This window comes from Bos grunniens, chromosome 4 (genome assembly GCF_055505025.1).
Source record: "Bos grunniens cultivar Pamir isolate PY7600 chromosome 4, Bosgru_T2T1.0, whole genome shotgun sequence".
In the NCBI taxonomy this organism is placed as follows: Eukaryota; Metazoa; Chordata; class Mammalia; order Artiodactyla; family Bovidae; genus Bos; species Bos grunniens.
Genome location: NC_141168.1, coordinates 116,896,213 through 116,900,942, shown reverse-complemented (window position 1 = coordinate 116,900,942; position 4,730 = coordinate 116,896,213). Strand labels below are relative to the sequence as shown.

The following is a 4,730-nucleotide window of genomic DNA, read 5'->3' as shown; positions in this document are numbered from 1 at the left end:
CATCTCTTCTTAATAATCTTCTGCTTATGTTAGGGCCATACCATTTCTGCCCTTTATCGAGCCCATGTTTGCATGAAATGTTCCTTTGGTATCTCTGATTTTCTTGAAGAGATCTCTAGTCTTTCCCATTCTGTTGTTTTCCTTTATTTCTTTGCATTGATTGCTGAAGAAGGCTTTCTTATCTCTTCTTACTAGTCTTTGGAACTCTGCATTCAGATGTTTATATCTTTCCTTTTCTTCTTTGCTTTTCGCTTTTCTTCTTTTCACAGCTATTTGTAAGGCCTCCCCAGACAGCCATTTTGCTTTTTTGCATTTCTTTTCCATAGGGATGGCCTTGATCCCTGTCTCCTGTACAATGTCATGAACCTCATTCCATAGTTCATCAGACACTCTAACTATCAGATCTAGGCCCTTAAATCTATTTCTCACTTCCACTGTATAATCATAAGGGATTTGATTTAGGTCATACCTGAATGGTCTAGTAGTTTTCCCTACTTTCTTCAATTTAAGTCTGATTTTGGCAATAAGGAGTTCATGATCTGAGCCACAGTCAGCTCCTGGTCTTGTTTTTGTTGACTGTATAGAGCTTCTCCATCTTTGGCTTCAAAGAATATAATTAATCTGATTTTGGTGTTGACCATCTTGTGATGTCCATGTATAGAGTCTTCTCTTGTGTTGTTGGAAGAGGGTGTTTGTTATGACCAGTGCATTTTATTGGCAAAACTCAGTCTTTGCTGTGCTTCATTCTGTATTCCAAGGCCAAATTTGCCTGTTATTCCAGGTGTTTCTTGACTTCCTACTTTTGCATTCCAGTCCCATATAATGAAAAGGACATCTTTTGGGGGTGTTAGTTCTAAAAGGTCTTGTAGGTCTTCATAGAACCATTCAACTTCAGCTTCTTCAGCATTACTGGTTGGTGCATAGATTTGGATTACTGTGATATTGAATGGTTTGCCTTGGGAACGAACAGCTAGGTAAAGGTTATTAAGAGGTTCAAACCTCCAGCCATGAAATAAATAAGCCACAGTTCTTTGTGAACTTCCTCCATGGTGTACTTGGGTCAGGGCCTGGACATGCAAATAGTGATGGTGCAGCCCATCAAGCGCATCTTCAGATACTTGGAAAATAGATCTCAGATTCAGGTGTGGCTTTATGAGCAAGTGAATGCGTGGATAGAGGGCTGTATCATTTGTTTTGATGAGTGTATGAACCTTGTATTAGATGATGCAAAAGAGAGTCAATCTAAAACAAAATCAAGAAAATAAATGGGTCAGATCATGCTAAATGCAGATAACATTATACTGCTCCAAAGTGTATCCAGCTAGAAATGATCAATGAAGAAAGAAAACATTTGAAAAAACAGTTGCTTTTTCAGGTGTCGTTTGTTAGAGACTTTGTCAGTTTAGTTCTGAAACATGGATTCATATTGATTTGCTCATCCTTATGCTATTACCAGATAACAATAAATGCTGGGGGCCTGTTTTTATAAAAATAAACCACAGGGGTTAAATATACAGCATAAATAATATGATCAATAATATAATTACTTTGTATGGGAACAGATGATTTCTAGACTTATCATGAGTATCACTGTATAATGCAAATGTCAAATCACTATTTAGTACACCTGAAACTAACATAATATAACTATACGCCATAAAAAATAATAATGAATCTTAAAATATCACTTGTAATGTAAAAAATAAAACTAGTTAGGAATAAATGTATTTTATAACTTGTAATATGTCTACATGGAGTTTGTACTTAAAGAAACAAAGCAACTGAGAAAAATATGTCCATAAGATGAAAAATTCATCTTTTCATGATGAAAAGTGTGAAAAGAAATATTCATACTCATTATGAATATTCATAATCTCCTCAAACAAGTGTGATTCCTAGACAATCCCAGAAAGTGTGTGTGTGTGTGTACATTGATGAGCTCGTTCTTAAAAACATATAAAATTCAAATGCTCTATAGGGTATGGGCTTCCCTGATAGCTCAGTTGGTAAAGAATCCTCCTGCAATGCAGAAGCCCTCAGTTGGACTCCTGGGTAGGGAAGATCTGCTGGAGAAGGGATAGACTACCCACTCCAGGATTCTTGGGCTTCCCAGGTGGTTCAGCTTGTAAATAATCCACCTGCAATGTGGGAGACTTGGGTTCTGTCCCTGGGTTGTGAAGATCCCCTGGACAATGAAAGGCTACCCACTCCAGTATTCTGGCCTAGAGAATTCCATGGACTGTATAGTCCATGGGATCACAAAGAGTTGAACATGACTGAGTGACTTTCACATTCATTTTCATAGTAGGGTCGTGCTCAGTCATGTCCGACTCATTGTGACCCCATGGACTGTAGCCCACCAGGCTCCTCTGTCTATGAGATTCTCCAGGCAAAAATACTGGAGTCAGCTGCCAGTTTCCTTCTCCAGGAAATCTTCCTGACTCTGGAATTGAACCCATATATTTGTGTCTCCTCATTGGCAGGGATGTTCTTTAACACTAGCACCACCTGGGAAGCCCCTATAGTAATGCAAGAAGTATCAAAGGACAAGTCATACACACAGTCTGTCATATCAACACTTACTGTAAAGTGTGAGTAATAAGGTAGTGGAATATCAGTACAAAAGTATGACAGAGACCAATAAAAGAGAATTAAGAATCTTGAAATGGACTCACAATTGTTTATTTGATTTAAGACAAAATCATTCTTCATCAGTAGGTGAAAGGATTAACCTCTTCAACAAATGATCTAAGGGCAGTTGGAAATCCATACGGAAGAAAAACAATGAATCTGAACTTAAAGTATTTAAAAATTTGAGAGAAATTACAAACCTCAAACAACTAAGCATCTAAAATAAAGCATAGGAAAATTTCCTCATGAAGTTGAGAAAGACTATGATTTTTAAAAGAGGATATACTTTTTTTTTTAATTTAATTTTATTTTATTTTTAAACTTTACAATATTGTATTGGTTCTGCCATATATCGAAATGAATCCGCCACAGGCATACATGTGTTCCCCATCCTGAACCCCCCTCCCTCCTCCCTCCCCATACCATCCCTCTGGGTCTTCCCAGTGCACCAGCCCCAAGTATCCAATATCGTGCATCAAATCTGGACTGGTGACTCGTTTCATATATGATAGTAGACATATTTCAATGCCATTCTCCCAAATCATCCCATCCTCTTTTTAAATTGTGCTAGAATAAATTTCTTATTTTCTTCAACAAAATAGCATTAAGAAAAAAATCAAGTCATAAGTTCAGTTCAGTCGCTCAGTCATGTCGGACTTTTTGCAACCCCATAGACGGCAGCACGCCAGGCCTCCTTGTTCATCAACAACTCCCAGAGTTTACCCTAACTCATGCCCATTGAATCAGTGATGCCATCCAACCATCTCATCCTCTGTCATCCCCTTCTCCTCCTGCCTTCAATCCTTCCCAGCATCAGGGTCTTTTGAAATGAGTCAATTCTTCACATCAGGTTGCCAAAGTATTGGAGTTTCAGCTTCAGCATCAGTCCTTCCAATGAACACCCGGGACTGATCTCTTTTAGGATGGACTGGTTGAATCTCCTTGCAGTCCAAGGGACTCTCAAGAGTCTTCTCCAACACTACAGTTCAAAAGCATCAATTCTTATGCGCCCAGCTTTCTTTATACTCCAAGTCTCACATCCATACATGACTACTGGAAAACCAAAGCTTTGACTAGATGGACTTTTGTTGACAAGATAATGTCTCTGCTTTTTAATATGCTGTCTAGCTTGGTCATAACTTGCCTTCCAAGGAGTAAGCATCTTTTAATTCCATGTCTGCAGTCACCATCTGCAGTGATTTTAGTGTCCAAAAAAAAAAAAAAAATAAAGTCTGTCAATGTTTCCCCATCTATTTGCCATGAAGTGATGGGACCCGATGCCATGATCTTAGATTTCTGAATGTTGAGCTTTAAGCAAATTTTTCCACTCTCCTCTTTCACTTTCATCAAGAAGCTCTTTAGTTATTCTTCATTTTCTGCCAAAAGGCTGTTGTCATCTGCATATCTGAGGTTATTGTTATTTCTCTTTGCAACCTTGATTCCAGCTTCTGCTTCTTCCAGTCCAGCATTTCTCATGATGGAGAAGGCTCCTGAGAGTCCCTTGGACTGCAAGGAGATCCAACCAGTCCATTCTAAAGAAAATCAGCCCTGGGTGTACTTTGGAAGGAATGATGCTAAAGCTAAAACTCCAGTACTTAGGATACCTTATGCGAAGAATTGACTTATTGGAAAAGACTCTGATGCTGTGAGGGATTGGGGGCAGAAGGAGAAGGGGACGACAGAGGATGAGATGGCTGGATGGCATCACCGAATCGATGGACCTGAGTTTGAGTGAACTCCTTTAGTTGGTGATGGACAAGGAGGCCTGGCGTGCTGTGATTCATGGGGTCTCAAAGAGTTGGCCACAATTGAGCAACTGAACTGAACTGAACTGAACTCTGCATATAATTTACATAGCAGGGTGACAATATACAGCCTTGATGTACTTCCTCCCCTATTTGGAACCAGTCTGTTGTTCCATGTCCAGATCTAACTGTTGCTTCCTGACCAGCATACAGATTTTTCAAGAGGCAGGTCAAGTGGTCTGGTATTCCCATTTCTTTAAGAATTTTCCACAGTTTCCCATGGTCCACACAGTCAAAGGCTTTGGCATAGTCAATAAAGCAGAAATAGATGTTTTTCTGGAACTCTCTTGCTTT

The 4,730-nt window shown here is 39.2% G+C and overlaps 1 pseudogene; it reads left to right on the top strand.

Moving 5' to 3' along the window:
- Positions 1–1,046: 1,046 nt before the first annotated feature.
- Positions 1,047–1,325, top strand: LOC147374729 (small nuclear ribonucleoprotein E pseudogene; annotated as a pseudogene).
- Positions 1,326–4,730: the final 3,405 nt, after the last annotated feature.